The 17,781-nt window shown below is 48.0% G+C and overlaps 1 long non-coding RNA gene across 1 annotated transcript; it reads left to right on the top strand.

Annotated features, from left to right (window-relative positions):
• Positions 1-1,461: 1,461 nt before the first annotated feature.
• LOC141371413 (uncharacterized) lies at positions 1,462-13,991 on the top strand. The gene is made up of 3 exons (XR_012376368.1): positions 1,462-1,663; positions 13,433-13,621; positions 13,884-13,991. It is a non-coding gene; the product is annotated as an uncharacterized lncRNA (long non-coding RNA).
• Positions 13,992-17,781: the final 3,790 nt, after the last annotated feature.

Below are 17,781 nucleotides of genomic sequence, written 5' to 3'. Positions count from 1 at the left end.
ATTAGGAAGTGATAAGTGTTGACTTCTTATTGTCTTTGTGTCTAATGTCATTTATTTCACCGTAAATGTGTATAATTTAATTTTCAGTAATGGCTGCGTGTAACCAACTGGCTTGCAAAATTCCCCAAAATTTAGCAATCGGCTCTCACAAACTGTTACAAGCCGGCCCCAGCACACCACTGAGACATCTCCCAGAGGAGAAAGCAAAAGCCAACTTGTGGACAAGTCTCTGAGAGCTTATGTGTCGGCCCCATTCTCCTCAACCACTCCTCTTCAGCTTTGCTGCTCCTTCCTGGATCTGCAACACTTCAGACTCACTCCTACCTCAGGGCCTTTACACTTGCTGTTCCCTCTGCTCTTTGCACCCATGCCGCCAGATGACCATGTGACTCACTTCCTTACCTCCTTTGGGCCTTTGCTCAAACATCCCCTTTCACTGGGGCCTTCTCTGACCATTTTGTAAAAAAAATAGAAACCTGCTGGGGCGCCTGGGTGGCTCAGTCCTTAAGCGTCTGCCTTCGGCTCAGGTCATGATCCCAGGGTCCTGGGATCGAGCCCCGCATCGGGCTCCCTGCTCTGCGGGAAGCCTGCTTCTCCCACTGCTCCCGCTCCCCCTGCTTGTGTTCCCTCTCTCACTGTCTCTCTCTGTCAAATAAATAAATAAAATCTTTAAAAAAATGAAACCTGCTTCCCTGATATTCCGCCTCCTTTGCCTGCTTTGTTTTATCAAAAGGACTTACCATGCCATCTGACCTGCTATATAATGTCAAAATGTACTTATTTTATTTATCCACTGTCTGTCTCCCCCCACTAGAATGTCAGCTCCACGAGGGCAGAGAATTTTGTCTATTTTCCTTGCTGCTGTACCCCCCCGTGCCCAGAACAGTGCCCGGCATACAGTAGGTGCTCAATATAAACATGTGTTGAATAAAAGAATATACTCTTTTTTTTTAAAGTAGGTTCTACACCCAAGGTGGGGCTTGAACTCACAACCCTGAGATCAAGAGTTGCACACTCTACCGGCTGAGCCGGCCAGGCATCCCCGACTCTACTCTTAAATTTGAAAAAAAAAAAAAATCATGTGAATAACCTGAATAGCACTTTGCCATCTGCACTTACATATGATAGACTATCTCTGGAGAAAACCCAAGAAACTGGAGGCCCGGCCCCAGCGCCTCCCTGGAGGGGCCCCAGGGGGGAAGGGAGAAGGGAAGGCATTCACTGAGTGCCCTCCTGTACTTTTAGAAATCTCTGCCATGTGCCTTTAATTACCTATTAACTTTTTTTTTCAAGTGTTCTCTTAAAAGTACTGCCCCAGGCTGCTGTGGGGAGCAGGGACTGGAGGAGGGTGAGCCTGGGCTGCGACGAGGCCGGGGCAGTGACCTAAGAGTGGGGACTGGCCAGGACTGCCAAGCCCTCATAGCCTGTTCCAGAAGGTCCTGCCATGGAATGTTCTGCACGAAGCCCTTAGAGGCTCTGGGAGGCGAGGCCTATCCCTCAGACCCTGCCCTCTCGCCTGGCCTCTGCAAGCCACCCATGGGGTCTCCCAAAAAGGCATCTTTGGCCACCTCTGCCCCTACACAAAAGGATCCTGATATGATCCCGCCACCTCCAACTGTCCAGTGGATCAAAGCTCTGGATCCTTCATACCCCATCTAGAAGGGTAAGAGCAGACTCACCTCCCTCCCTGCTCCCTCCTATTCCTCCCTCTCTCTAACTTTCCTCCCTCCTCCCTCTTTCTACAAGACACACACAACCTCCCCCAGGGCCTCTGAAACACCATCTCCCTCCCTGCTCATGCTGTTCCCTCTGCTCTTTGCCCATGCTGTTCCCTCCACCTGGAACTCCATCCCCCCCCCCCCCACCTCTTCACCAGACTGAGGTTTATCTGGGAGACAATGGCTTCCTTCCTTCACATAACAAACATGTGACAGCCATCAACTCTTTGTCAGGGGCGGGAGGGGAGGGGAGGAGAGGGGGGGCGGGTGCCAGGGATTAGGGAGCAGGAACTGAGAAGAGGCCATATCCTAGCTGGCAAGACAGAAAATAAAGGAGACAACAGAAAGTACAAACAGGGGACTTTTAAAAAGAGTTAAGTGCTGCAAGAACTGGTCTACAGTCTGACTGAGAAGGAGCCTTCAGGTGAGGAAGTGAGAAAAGAGAAGCAGGCAGAAGGAACAGCAAGTACAATGGCTCAGAGGCTTGGAAATGAACTCTGAGAGTTCAAGAATCAGAAAGAAGGCCAGCACAGCTGGATTTAAGGATTTAAGGGAATGAGGGAAAGTAGCATCAGACACAGCCAAAAACATGGGTCTCCATGCTTGTCATAGATTCTGTTAAGGAGCTTGGTAGCCCGTCCTCCGGGAAGCCCTCCTTGACTGCATCAGGTGCCCGCCCTGCCCCCCCCAACCCTGTTCACTCTAGGGTTGTCACTCTCTAGTCACTGGCCCATCTCCCGCAATGCCCTGTGAGGGCAGGGCCGGTTGCCATCGCGTCCACAACACTGTCCAGCACATGCTTGGGTACACAGAAAGTACTTGGTAAATGCCCTAGGAGGCTCGCCTTCTCTGCTTCCCTGGCTCCCTTCAGCCTTGCCTCTTCCTGACCCAGCCCTACATTCCTGAGCTCCTCATCCGGCTAATTTCTATCATCCCTTCCTCAAAGGCTCCTCTGGGGAGGACTCCCAGCTCCAGTTGCCTCTCATGGGCTGCAGGCCCGAGGTGAAGTTTCTGAAGTGGTCAGATCAAACACCCCTAGGGCTGGGCTTGGGCTGGGCCAGCATGGGAAGGCTCAGAGGAAACAGAAGTTCCCAGGCGGGGGTGTTCAGGGGAGGAGAATGGAGGCGGGATGGGCAGGGCGAGCCCCACCTCATCATGACAACACATGACTTTCAGTGGCTGATTCATTTTGTGCCAGATGCTGGGCTAATATTTATTTTATTTTTTTAAAGATTTTATTTATTTATTAATGAGAGAGAGAAAGAGAGAGAGAGAGGCAGAGGGAGAAGCAGGGCTCCTTGCAGAGCAGGGAGCCTGACGTGGGACTCGAGCCCAGGACCCTGGGATCAAGACCTGAGCCAAAGGCAGACGCTTAACCGACTGAGCCACCCAGGTGCCCCTGGGCTAATCTTTATTTTTTTATTTTATTTTATTTACTTACTTTTTTAAATATTTTACTTATTTATTTGAGAGAGAGAAAGCATGAGCAGCGTGGAGGATCAGAGGGAGAGAGAGAAGCAGACTCCCTGATGAGCAGAGAGCCCAATGCGGGGCTCGACCCCAGGACCCTAGGATCATGACCCAAGCCGAAGGCAGATGCCTAACTGACAGAGCCACCCCTGGGTGGCCAATCTTTAAAAATAATATAATGTATTAATTTAAACGGGTAAGATGTAGTCAGAGTGCATAATTCAGAAGACTCAAAAGGGCTATAGAGAAAAGTAAGTATTTCTATTTTATTTTTAAAGATTTATTTATTTGAGAGTGGGGGAGGGGCAGAGGGCAAGAGAGAATCTCAAGCAGACTCCCCGTGCTGAGCGCAGAGCCCTACAACGGGCTTGATCTCACGACCCTGAGATAGTAGCCAAAATCAAGGGTCGGACACTGAACCGACGGAGCCACCCAGGCGCCCCTCTATTTTACAATTTTAAAAGGGTGGAGAAAAGCCCCTCTCACCTTGGGTGCGGGCAGCTCCCATTTTTAAACAATGTATATCTGCTGCGCACCCAGTTCCCCTTCCTGGAGGCAACTCTCACTACCAGTTTCACTCAAAATATTTGCTAAAAAAAATATTCACTAGGCACCTACCATCAGCCAGGCACTGTTCTAAGGACTGAGGATATAACCATAAGCAACAGAGTGGGCTGGGGACTCAGTATTTTTTATAGAAAGGCCAGGGAAGATGAAACAGCCCTTTTGTGTGCTGGTAGGGATGATCTGGATTCCTAGATTTCAGAGGAGAAACAGGGGAGAAGAGGACGGCTGGAATGTTGTTCACACCGAGGCAAGACAGGAAGGGTCCCCCGGCTCAAGAGCACAGTTCGTCATTACTAAGGAAGGTGTGTTTTCCAAAGACAGTCACAACAATCTCTCCCATCCAAAATGCTCTCACAGTGTGACCTTGACATTCCTCCCACTGAGTGTGTTTTGTGCGAGGGTGTGTTCCCTCCCCCGTGAACCTGGGCAAAACCTTGCGGCTGCGTGAACCAACGAAACACAGAGGAGGTGAGGCTTCCGAGGCTCATTGTCAAGTGCCAGGCACCTCCCGCCTGCTTTTAGGGCACTCACTCTTGGAACCCAGCCACCATGCGCTGAGGAAGGTCAAGTAGCCCACTCAGAGAGGTCCCATGAAGGTACTCTGGTTGTCAGCTCAGCTGAGGTCCCAGCCAGTACCAACTGCCAGGACAGGAGTGAAGACTCCTCCAGCTGATTCCAGCTCCCAGCCTGGAGTCATCCCCCACCCCCCACCCCATTCTGCAACTCTTGCCAGTTGAGGCCCCAGACATCAGGGAGCAGAGACAAGCTGTCCCTTGCTGTGCCTTGTTCAAATGCCTGACCTACAGAATCCATGAATATAATACAGGGGTGTTTTACACTAAGTTTGGGGGTTGTTTGGTATGCAGCAGTAGCAGATAACTGGTATACCAAGGAACAGGAGGAAAGAGGTAGATGGGTAGTAGGAGTCTGGGGAAGTTTTCTTCTGGGGGGTTCTCCTCTGTCAGTGACATAGGAAGGAAAGTCCCCACTGACAGTGGGCAAGAAGGGAGGAGATGTAGGAGTTTGAGTTGTCTAGGAAACAACTCGAGTCCCTCCACAAATGAACGGATAAACCAAATGTGGTATATCCACGCAATGGAACATTTTTCAGCCTCCATCCTTCCACGCCTCCATAAAGCTGGTGTGAATGTCCTGGCCGACGCTCTCAAGAGCTCAAGAACATTAACAATGCCAACAAGAGAGGCACCTGCCAAGTTCTTATTAGGCCATGCTCCAAAGTAATTTTCCAGCTTCTAATTGAGATGATGAAGCCTGATTACACTGAAATCACTGATGATCACGGAGCTGGGAAAATTGCTGTGAAGCTTATAAACCCATCCCATTAGTTTGGTTTCATTGCATTGACAACCGCAGCTGGTGTCGTGGACCAAAACAGGTAGGACAAAAACACACAGGAGGGAAGGTCCTGGTGATCTTTTCCAAGGGAGGGAACACATACATACAAATAAAATATTTCAATGGGGGAGAAATGAAATGAAATTCTGACACACTCTACGACATGGATGAACCTTGAAAACTTTATGCTAAGTGGAAGAAGCGAGACACAAGAGAATAAATATTGTGGGGTTCCATGTATATGAGCTATCCAGAATAGACAAATTGGTAGAGACCGAAAGATAGTGGGGATGGTTGCACAACATGGTGAAAGTGCTTAATGACTCCGAATTTAACACTTTTCAATGCTTAAAATGATAAATTTTATGTTATGCATTTTTTTGGGTGGGGGGTGTAAGTTCTACACCCAATGTGGGACTTGAACTCACGACTCCGAGATCAAGAGTTGCATGCTCTACCAACTGAGCCAGCCGGCTGCCCCTATGTTATGTATCTTTTACCACAATTAAAAAAAACATATTTAGGAGTTTTGGAAGAGCAAAGGGACTAGGGCTCAGACAAACAATTGCCAGACAATGTTAGTGAAACCTTGAGGTCCAAGGTGCTGAAGTTAACGTGAGACCTGGCGCCGTGGTTCCAGATTCTTCTCCAGCCACTCAGCCGACGAGTTGCAGGCCACAGTAGGCAGATAGCTGGGTGTCTTTCCTATAAGACCAATGAATGAGAGGGAGTAAGGGAGTTGAGGGCAGGGGACACAGGCTCTAAGCTGTGTGAGGGCTGAGTGGTCATGAGGGGGCTGGGTCCGTGCAAAGCAGGCGGATTAATGGAATGGAGGTCTTGCTGAGACTAAAGGAGTTGGGACACCAGATGAAGCGAGTTGGAAAGGTCCAAAGGGGGGTGCTGGTGTGGGCTGCTAGAAGTTGAAATGGTGGAGGGAGTGTGTGGTTGTCAAGTGACAGGTGTCTGCTCTGGCCACAGGACAGAGGGAGGGATGAAGGGTGGGCGGAGGGCAAGGTCTTTGGAGAAGAAGCGGTCAAGGCACTGAGGGGCCAGCACATTGGAACAGCCATCTCTGTGCATTTTGAGATGCCCAAGGGACGCCTGGGTGGCTCAGTCAGTTGGGTGTCTGCCCCTGACTCAGGTCATGATCCCAGGGTCCTGGGATTGAGCCCTGCATCAGGCTCCCTGCTCAGTGGGGAGTCTGCTTCTCCCTCTCACTCTACCTCTCCCCCTGCTCATGCTCTCGCTTGCTCTCTCTCTCTCGTTCGCTCTTTTTATTAAATAAATAAAAATCTTAAAAAAAAAAAAAGAAATGCCCAAGAGTTAGGACAGGAAGAGCGACAGAAGCCAGAGGACTAAGGGCCAGGGAGCTGGGGGTCTGCCATTGATTGCAACCAGCCAGCCCAGCAGGTGTCACAGTGTGATTTGTGAGCTTCGACATAGAGAGCTTAGCCCTTTCCCGAGCTGCTATTTTTATTCCACATTACTCTAATTCCACCCAAAGGGCATCTGGCTGGAACAGACCTTGCCATCCTGAGGATAGCCCGTCGTTGTCATGGCAACCATATCTCCAACACTTTGGCCCAGGGGGTGGGACCTGAATCCATCTCCATGGAAACAGCCAGGCTCACAGTCTGGAGGGAGAGTGTCATCATCTGTAAGACCTTTACTGGCCTGGGATCCCTTCATCTTACCAGCCTTGCTCCCTCCTCTAGGAAGCCTTCCAGGGTAGTCCCAAATCTCTCCTACCCTGCCCAATCTGGCCTCTACCTTGAATCCTTGGTCTTGGAAGAGGAGAAGGAAGATATGGGGGAGGGTGGAGTGGAAGTAGGGGTGTCTGAGGTCATCAGGAAAAACATTCATAATATCTGCTCCCTCAACGAATATTTATTGAGGGCCCGCTATGTGCGAGGAACTGTGCTAGCACCAAGGACATAATGGTAAATAAAATAGATCCCAGGCTTCTTGGAGCAGACATTCTAGTAGTAGGAGGGAGCAGATAACGAATAGACTAGCAGAACATATTGAACAGTGCTGTCCAACAGCAACAGAATGGGAGCCCCATAGGTCATTTTTACTTTTCTAGTAGCCACATTAAAAAAAAAATAAAAAGAAATAGGCAAAATTAACTTTTGTAATATATTTTATTACTAAGGTAATTCAGGTAGGCGGATAATAGCCCCCAAAGATGCCCACCTCCTAGTTCTCTGGACCTGTGAATGTGTTAACTTACATAGCAAGAGAGTGTACAGATGTGGCTACACTAAGCTCGAGATGGGAAGATTATCCTGGATCATCTGGCGGGGGGGGGGGTTCTACTGTAATCATGGGTCCTAATAAGGGAAAAGGGAAGGCAGGAGAAACAGAGAGAGAGGGAGATCTGATGACGTCAGCGGAGGTTGGAGTGAGGCAAAGGAGCTCAAGAACCAAGGAATGTGGGCAGCTTCTAGAAGCTGGAAAAAGCAAGGGAACAGATTCATCCCTAGAGTGTCCAGAAGGAAGGTGGCTTGATTTTAGCCCTATAAGGATTTAGGGGATTTTTTTTTTTAAGGATTTAGAAGATTTTAGCCCTATAAGACTCATCTCAGACCTCCGGAATTGTAAGATAACAAATTTGTCTTCTACTGAGCCACTGAGCTGATGGGAATTTGTTACAGCAGCAATAAGGAACTAAGATACCCATACGTCCAAAATACTATCATTCAACATGTATTCAACATAGAAATTATGGCGCTATTTTGCGTTCTACTTTTTTTCATATCATATCTTCATAGTCCAATGTGTATTTGGTACTTACAGCACATCTAAAGTTGGATTTGGCATTTCTTTCTTTTTTTTAAAGATTTTATTTATTTATTTGACACAGAGAGAGAGTGTAAGCAGGTGGGAGTGGTAGGCAGAGGGAGAAGCAGCCTTCCCGCTAGGCAGGGAGCCCGATGTGGGGCTCAGTTCCAGGACCCCAGGATCATGACCTGAGCTGAAGGCAGACGCTTAACCAACTGAGCCACCCAGGCCCCCCAGATTCGGCACATTTCAAGTGCTCACTAGCCACTTGGTTGTCATATTTGACAGTGCAAGTTTAGAACATCAGCTGGTGACAAACAGGGGAGCCAGTCAGGAAGTGCTGGGAGTAAGTAGGAAGGGGAATAGTTTGGATTTTTCTTTTTAAGATTTTATTTTTAAGTAATCCCTATACCCAACACGAGTCTCGAACCTACAACCCCAAGATCAAGAGTCACTCGCTTCACCGACTGAGCCAGCCAGGCGCCCTGAAGTTTGGATTTTTTTTTTTTAATTTAAATTCAGTTAGCCAACATATAGTACATCATTAGTTTCAGAGGCAGTGTTCAATAATTCATCAATTTGGAATTTTAAATAGGGTGTTTAAGGAAGTCCCCCATGAGAAGATGACATCTGATGGACATCTGACATGTGGGAGAGGCGTTCCGGGGAGAGGGAAGAGCCCGAGTGAAAGCTCAGAAGCAGGACTGTGTTTCAAGAAGCCACCTCGCAGAATGAGTGAGGGCAGCAGTAAGGACCAATGAAATGGGGACGTTAGGCAGGGTGACAGATCCTGCGGAGCCTTGTCAGATTTTAGCTTTTGCTTGGAGTGAGACAGGAGCCGTGGGATGGTTTTGAGCAGAGAGGACACATGGTCAACCTGGGTTTTAAGAGGAATCGTTGTGACAGCTGAGGGGACAGGGGAGAGGCCATGAAGGCAGAAGGGGGGACGCAAAAATCACAATCACAAGAAGGATCATCGTTATTGAGCTCTTCCTGTGACTAATGGCTGTTATTTATCCAGGGCTGACGATGTGCCCCGCACTGCGCTACAAGCATTCGGTGCATGGGCTCATGAAATGGCTCACATCACTGAGACCCTGTTTTACAGACGGGCAAGCTAAGGCTCAAAAAGATGAAGTTGCTTAGCCAAACTCATTCGTTATGGTTCGATCTATTTCTAGTGGGGTTTCATGTTGGAATTTGACCAGACAATTCTGAAGTTCCTATAGGCAGAAAGTTATCTGAGAATGGTCATTATTAAAGAGAGGAATGGGGGCGCCTGGGTGGCTCAGTCATTGGGCTTCTGCCTTCGGCTCAGGTCATGATCCCAGGGTCCTGGGATCGAGCCCCGCATCGGGCTCCCTGCTCCGCGGGAAGCCTGCTTCTCCCTCCTCCACTCCCCCTGCTGTGTTCCCTCTCTCGCTGTGTCACTCTCTGTCAAGGAAATAAATAAAATCTTTAAATAAGAATAAATACATACATACATACATACATACATACATACATACATAAATAAATAAAGAGAGGAATGAAGGCTGACTGGATTCACCAGATATTAAAGCCAGCTACAGGGGTGCCTGGGTGGCTCAGTCGTTAAGCGTCTGCCTTTGGCTCAGGTCAGGATCCCAGGGTCCTGGGATGGAGCCCTGCATCGGGCTCCCTGTTCAGCAGGGAGCCTGCTTCTCCTTCTGACTCTCCCCCCTCCCATGTGCTCTCTCTCTCTCAAATAAATAAATAGAAAAAAATCTTAAAAAAAAAAAGGAAAAACACTCCAGAAGAAACATGGACAAAGGATTTGAATAGATAATTTGCAGAGCAGTAAAATGAACCAGCTAATACATATATGAAAAGATATGAAAAGGCTCCTCCACATGGAGACTTTCCTTTATACCCCCTAAATGGTACAAATTTCAGAGGGGCATACACATGCTGCTGGGTGGGGTCTATGGGAAAGGGCACGTTCATCTATCACTGATGGCAATGAGAACTGTTACAGCCTTTTTGAAAGGGAATCTGGCAGCATCTGTCACAATCTATAATCTACGTCCATTAAAAGAAATGCATCTTTGCCCTTGACTCAGCAACCCTATTGCTGGGAATGCATCCCATAGAAATCAAGTCTCCAGAGTAAGCTAAAGGCGTGGTTCTCACTGCAGGCCTGGAGTAGCAAGAAGCTGGGAATCAAAGACGAAAAGCTATTTTTGCGTTGAAAAAATGATGATTCACCTACTTCGTGAACTCTTTTTTTTTTTTAAGATTTTATTTATGTATTTATCTGAGAGAGAGAGGGAGAGAGAGCGCGTGCGTGTGCACCCAAGGTGCGAGAGAGAAGGGAGGGAGAGGGAGAGAGAATCTTTCCCAGACTCCACACTGAGCACAGAGCCCGCTGGGGGGCTCGATCTCACGACCCGGAGATCATGACCCCAAGATCACGACCTAAGCTGAAACCAAGTGTCAGAGGCTTAACTGACTGAGCCACCCAGGTGCCCCAACTTTGTAAACTCTTCATGCAGCCATTCCAAATGGCAAGCCAGAATCCATTCTGGTGGGCTTGCTCCAGGGGTCCTCAACTGCAGCCAAGTAGGAGTATCTCCTGGGAATGTTTAAAAATTCTGATCTTCAGGCCGCACCCCAGAGCAGCCAAATCAGAGTCCCTGGAACCAGGGGATCAGTATTTTGTAAAGCTCCCCTAAGTGATGCCAAGGTGCAGCCAGAGTGAAACCATTGTCTTAGAGGGATTTCCCATGGCAGAAAGCGGAAAAGGAAGATGCAGGGCTGTGAGTATAGTGAGCCCAAAGGAAAAACAGCCCGCTATGTATTGATTTATTTATTTTATAAGATTTTATTTTAAGTAATCTCTACACCCAATGTGGGGCTCGAACCTACAACCCCGAGATCAAGAGTCACCCATTCCACAGACTGAGCCAGTCAGGCGCCCCTGTATTGGTTTATTAAGCTACATGCCAGGCACTCTTGGAAGCATGTAATCCTCACAACAAATCAGTGATGTGGGACTGTTATTATCCCCATTTTACAGATGGGAAAACTGAGTCACAGAGTAGTTCAGGCATTTGCCCAAAGCCACACGATATTAAGTGGCAGAGCTGGGATTGGAGCCCAGGCCATCTGGCTCCAGAAGCCATGTTGTGCCCTTAACTGCCAAACTTTATATATACATATATCTGTATTCAAATATATCTTCCTATATTCATGTATGCAATATTCCTCTGTGTATATTTCTCTAACTCTAGTCTTCCTATATTTTCTATACATGGTATTTACATAAAATATTCATATATTTGACATATAACATTCTATATATTTGTATGTCTTACTATAATATAGTTTTCCCATATATAATATTCCTATGTCTGTTCTTTTTTTTTTTAAAGATTTTATTTATTTATTTGACAGAGAGAGAGAGTAGCAGACAGAGGGAGAGGGAGAAGCAGGCTTCCCGCGGAGCAGGAAGCCCGACATGGGGCTCGATCCCAGGACCCTGGGTTCATGACCTGAGCTGAAGGCAGATGCTTAACAACTGAGCCACCCAAGGCGCCCCTCCTATGTCTGTTCTTATAAGTATAATACTCCTATGAATTTTTTTTAAAGATTTTATTTATTTATTTGTCAGAGAGAGAGGGAGCACAAGCGGGGGAAGTGGCAGGCAGAGGGAGAAGTAGGCTCCCTACTGAGCAAGGAGCCCAATGGGGGACTTGATCCCAGGACCCTGGGATCATGACCTGAGCCAAAGGCAGACGCTTAACCAACTGAGCCACCCAGGTGCCCCTATTTACTTATTTTAAAGTTTTATTTAGTTAAGTAATCTCTACACCCAACGTGGAGCATGCAACTCTTGATCTCAGGGTTGTAGGTTCAAGGCCCACATTGGGTGCAAAGATTACTTTTTAAAAACCTTATATAGAGGATCCAGATGAACTGTCAGATGAAGAGGTACATAGGTAAGTTCTGGAAGGATCCCGAGCACAGAAAGCTTCTGCCCCTGTGGAACTGGAATAAGGCACCATCCCAGAAGGTGGATGGGTTTAATCAACCCAGAAGCCTATCAAATCTTGTCATGTAAGAATTTTTTCTATAGAGGGGCTCCTGGGTGGCTCAGTCAGGTAAGCGTCTGCCTTCAGCTCAGGTCATGATCCCAGTGTCCTGGGATCGAGCCCCCCATCGTCACTGGGAAATAAAGTGATTGGCAAAACCGCCTTGCCCCTTGGGAAAGAGAAGCCTCCAAAACTTAAATTAACCTTCAAGTGCAGCCTTTGGCCATGTTGCAAATGAAATAGAAATCTTTCAGAAGATGCGCCTACAGATCCATAAAGAAGGAACAATTAAAATTTCAGCTAAAAATAACCAAACCACAGAAAACTTCATTACTACTTTTTTTAAAGAGGTTTTGTTTTTGTTTTTGTTTTTGTTTTTAAGTAATCTCTACACCCAGTGTGGAGCTCGAACTCACAGCCCCAAGATCAAGAGTCAGGTGCTCCACTGACTGAGCCAGCCAGGCACTCCTAATTTGTTGCTATTTTAAACTCCATACAATGCTCCACTAATATTGAAATTACCCATTTCTCCTAGACAATGAAAATGAATTCATAATTTTAGTCATGAGATTACTGTCGGCTTTCTTTTTCCAAATCCTCAGTATAAAATTTTCAAGTATGTTAATTGTGATTAAAAAGGGAAAGCTGGAGCGCCTGGCCGGCTCAGTCCACGGAGCATGCGACTCGATCTCGGGGTCATGAGTTCAAGCCTCATGTTGGGCGTAGAGCCTACTTAAAAAAAAATAATAAAAAAATAAAAAGGGAAAACTACCCGATGTAAAATTCGCTTAAATTAAAATGGGAAATGGGGCGCCTGGCTGGCTCAGTCCCTGGAGGGTGCGACTCTTGATCTCGGGATGGTGAGTTCGAGCCCCAAGAGGGGTGTAGGGATTACTTAAAATCTTTAAAAAAAGAAAATGGGAAAGTAAACTGGGGGAAGAAAAACTGTTCTTACAGAGCTTTTTTTTTTTTTAATTTTATTTATTTATTTGACAGAGAGAGATAGCCAGAGCAGGAACACAAGCAGGGGGAGCGGGAGAGGAAGAAGCAGGCTTCCCACGAAGCAGGGAGCCTGATGCGGGGCTCGATCCCAGGACCCTGGGATCATGACCTGAGCTGAAGGCAGACGCTTAACGACTGAGCCACCCAGGTGCCCCCTTTACAGAGCTTTAGTCTCCAGCAGTTTCGCCCCAACACACACTCACTCACTCTCACACTCACACACGCTCACACACACTCCCCAGAGATGCGGACTGGGGCTGAAAGTTCCAACCCTCTAATCACTCCCTCTTTCTGGTGACCAGCTCCATCCTGAGGCTATGTGGGGACCCCACACTAAGCGATCACACACCAGTCAGGGAGCTGGCTGATTGGTTGTCCTTGGGTTTCCGTGTCTATACCTTGAGGCTTAGGTTTGGGTTCACTCCTCTAAGCTGCTGTGTTAGGGCCACTCCAATTTAATGGCCTCCTTGTTTGATTAAACAGAGGGCCGGAGGTCCCGCCAACAGCCACTGAGGAACCGAGGCCTTCTACCCCTAATCACCTGAGTGAACGTGGAAGCAGACGCTCCAGACCTAGTGGAGGTCTTCAAAGGGTGGTCCCAGCCACATGACCGACCCTAAGACGCAACTGCCCGGCTAGGTCGCTCCTGGATTCCTTACCCCCAGAAATTACGTGAGTTAAACGTTTGTTGTTTTAGGGGCACCTGGGCACTTCAGTCGGTTAAGCTTCGGAGTCTTGATCTCAGCTCAGGTCTTGATCTCAGGGTCGTGAGTTCAAGCCCCGCATTGGGCTCCACGCCCAGCGTGGAGCCATTTAAAAAAATTTTGCTGGTGGTGTTTTAAATTGCTAAATTTGGGGGTAATTTGTGATACTGCAGCAGATAACTAATACGTACCTCCATAAAAGTTTATTTAGAGGAAAAAACTTTCTATAGCTCCCCAGTACCTTGGGACAAAGCTTATGCGGCCAGACTCAAGAGTCAGACCGCCTATGATTCCATCTGTGACGGGTGAGAGCCTGCGCTGTGTGAAGGAAGGTCTCGGTCCTTGGATTCCCCAGAAGAAGATTTACGTGGGGGATCTGCGCTCAGAATAAAGACAGCCAGAAGGAAAGGAGCCAGCACAAAGCAGTTTATTAAAGCGAAAGTACACTCTCAAGGTGGGAGGGCGGGCACGTGCCGCCAGGTGGATCCGGCCCCTAGGTTGCTTTGAGACTGGATATTATTGGGTCTCTCTGGGCGGGGAGGAGCCGAGACGTACAGGGGGGTGGTCTCTAACCGAGGCTGCTTCCAATCCTTTGGGAAACTCCTCCCACAGGTTGGGAGGGGGAGTTTTGGACCCTCCGAGTTGTGTCCCGGAACAGTCTCCGCAGCCTTGCTCCATGGGGCGGGGCGGGGCCGCAATGTAAATTTATTATAATGAGTCTAGAGGTTACCCTGGGGCAACAGAGGAAGTGGAGAGTGCACTTTCTGCACCTGACAGCTCCCGATCTGTCAGCCGCAAGGTCCTGGAAGGCACAAGGTCAGGATGTTGAGCCTTATGATGTGTAGCCTCTTTATCATGGTCCTGGCCTCCAGCTTCTGTCTCTATCATTCCCCTTCAAGGACGTGGGACTCTGCCTCCGGGCATTCCTTCCACTGGTCCCGTCTAGCTCCTTCCACCTAACAGATCCACTGCTTACGGTGGTGTGACCTTGGCGGAGTCATTTGCCCTTCCCTGTGTCTCCTATAACTCAGGCCCTCCTCATAGGGTGATGCGACTGGAAGGTTGCAGCCTAGGGTAATGGTACAAAGCGCTTAGGAGGCGCGCAACATAGATGCTTTTTTAAGCCTTTGCTATTATTGTTTCCATGATACTCTAGCCACAGAAATATTTTCATTTCCCCAGGGTAGCCGCTTGCCCTTTTCTTCCTGGCCTTTGCACATTTGCATTCCTCTCCTGGAGCTCCTGCCTTACCCCCTCTTCCTTTTGGCTTGTGTTTATTCATCCTGTTTAGCTTAGATCCCCTCCTCCAGGAAGCCCTCTCTGATTTCTCCCTCCAGGCCAGGTCCAACTTCCACTCTGGGATCCCCCAGCCTCCTGGGATTCCCTCTCCCTGTCCTGCCCCAGTCTGGGTCATCTCTATCCAGGGATGGGTCTATCTCCATCCCTGGATCGTGGGCCCCCATGAGGGCAGGGCTGGAAGTATCTTGGTCACTTCTGTGTCCCCAGCACAGGGTAGGGCCACGACAAGTCCTCAGGAACTGTTTGTTGAAAAAAAAAAATGAAGAAGTGTCCAAAATCAGGGTATGTGGGTATGTGTGTGGTCTAGTGATAACACAAGCTGTTTCCAGTAGTAAGGACAGCGTGTTATTTTTTTATCACCAAAATACTGATATTTTTGTGCTGTGATATTTTTTGGTAATGTGCCATTAGAAATCATTTGGATCATTTTTCCTGAGCTTGCACCCAAAGAGTTACAGGCTGCCTCATAATTTCATATGGAACCAGGCTCACTCATTTAGGAAGCTTTCTTTTTTTTTTTTAAGATTTTATTTATTTATTTGACAGAGAGACACAGCGAGAGAGGGAACAGAAGCAGGGGGAGTGGGAGAGGGAGAAGCAGGCTGCCCGCGGAGCGGGGAGCCCGATGTGGGGCTCGATCCCAGGACCCCGGGATCATGACCTGAGCTGAAGGCAGATGCTTAACCAACTCAGCCACCAAGGCTCCCCACTCTATTTTTTTTAAGATTTTATTTATTTATTCATGAGAAACAGAGGGAGAGAGAGAGAGAGAAGCAGAGGGAGAAGCAGGCTCCCCAAGGGGCAGGGAGCCCGATGCGGGACTCGATCCCGGGACCCCAGGATCATGACCTGAGCCGAAGGCAGACGCTTAACCATCTGAGCCACCCAGGCGCCCCCCACTCTATTTTTTTTAACTAAACTTTTTATCCTGAGATAATTGTAGATGCACATTGCAGTTTTAAGAAATAATACAGGAAGATCCTGTGTGCCTTTCACCCAGTTTCCTCCAGTGGGAACATGTTACAAAACTAAAGCACAGCCGATTCTCTTCATTGGCAGCGATGTTCTACAAAGTTGCCGCAGATGCTGAGTTAGTGGTGGGAGGGAAGTACGGGGTTAGGTTCTGACAGCTTCCTGTTCATGACAACAACGTGTTCATGAAACCATTAATATGTAACTTTGCTTCATGTGTGTTTCTGTTTCAAAACACCTTACATAATATCCGTTGTTGATTCCCTCACGTTGAACTCAGGCCAGCAGCTCTGTAACTCGAGCCTGAACCAAGCTCATCTCATGCATGTAAAAATCTTGCCTATTTTCTCCGTAAAGGCACATCCCCGTCTTCTTGCGCCCAGGGACTCTGGACGGCACTTCAACACTGGGTTTGGGGGCTATTTTAAACAGCAAAATCACCAACAAAAAGCACAAAAATGTGAAAAATGTGGCATTAAGTGGACCGTGAAAAGGACACTTGTTTACGGCGTGGGAGCTGCAAAGAGAAGGCAAAGCGTTGCCCTGTTCAGCCTCAGCTGGGAATGTGTGCGTCAGGCGACTCAAGTTTTTTGTTGTTTTGTACATGTCTGGGAATAACCGAGAAAGGCTCGCCAGGATCTACTTTGGGGGATTTTCCATATTTGCATTCACAAACATGAAATCCACAAGTAACGAGGATCACAACCAGGACACCAACACCAACAGTCAAGATACAGAACATTTCATCACAAGGGTGACCCCCTCACCCCGGTGCAGCCACTCCATTTTCTCTGCTCTCACCCCCTTCTGAGCCCCTACTGGCCACTGATCTCTCCTACATTTCTAGAATTGTGTCACATTACATAAATGCAATCACATGACACGTAACTTTTGAGATAAAAGTGTACAATTCAGTGGTTTTTAATATATACAGAGTGGGCAACCATCACCATCATCAATTTGGGGGGTGATGAAATCGTTCTAAAAGAAACCCCACACCTTTTAGCCATCACGTCCCAATCTCTCCATCCTTCCCAGGCCCTGGCAACCGCTACTCTACTTTCTGTCTTTCTAGATTTGCTTCTTCTGGAGATTTCATACAAATGCAGTCATACACTATGTGGCTTCCATGTCTGCCTTCTTTCACTCTGCGAAATGTTTTCAGGTCTCGGCCATGCTGTAGCATGGATCACTGCTCCATTCCTTCTTATGGCTGAAGAATATTCCACTGGGAGGCTGGACCACATTTCGCTTATCTGTTCATCTGTTGATGGATCTGTTCTAAGTGCCTGACACGTATTAACTCATGCAAACCTCCCAACAGCTTTCTGACGTAGGGACTGTTGTCATTGCCCCCATTTGACAGATAAGTAAACTGAGACCCTCTCTGGAGGCTGCACAGCGGGGGGGGGGTGCGGGGAAGCTGAATTCGAAACCAGGACCCTTTGGCTTCAGTGGCCTCACTGTTGGTCACAACTCTAAGAAATCCCACAGAGAGGTAGCACCAAGGAGGTCATGGAGTCCCCTCCAGAGGTCGACGAGTCTGTGATTTTATGATTTTTAATGTGTGAATTAAAAATTTATATGTGATCTGGCGATTCTAAGGCTGCCAGGATACCAAGGGACGTGCGGCTACACGATGTGACACCTGAGATTGGCTTCAAAATAAATGCAGGTGTGCACACTGGGTGGGGCATGAGGGTACAGGGCTAGCCAATAACTTGATAAGGAGAAACAAGCAACAACAAATGGAATGAGGATGTTCAGTCTTTTGGCCCAACCTCTCACACCGACTCGGCAGCTGAAGGTTAAAGGATGGCCCTGACCCCAGACAGGCTTTGATCCCAGATCTGCCAC

Source organism: Callorhinus ursinus, unplaced genomic scaffold (assembly GCF_003265705.2).
Source record: "Callorhinus ursinus isolate GAN/ISIS: 27379988/994484 unplaced genomic scaffold, GSC_fseal_2.0 scaffold71, whole genome shotgun sequence".
In the NCBI taxonomy this organism is placed as follows: Eukaryota; Metazoa; Chordata; class Mammalia; order Carnivora; family Otariidae; genus Callorhinus; species Callorhinus ursinus.
The sequence above is the reverse complement of the archived record's forward strand: the minus strand, read 5'-3'. Positions and strand labels throughout refer to the sequence as shown.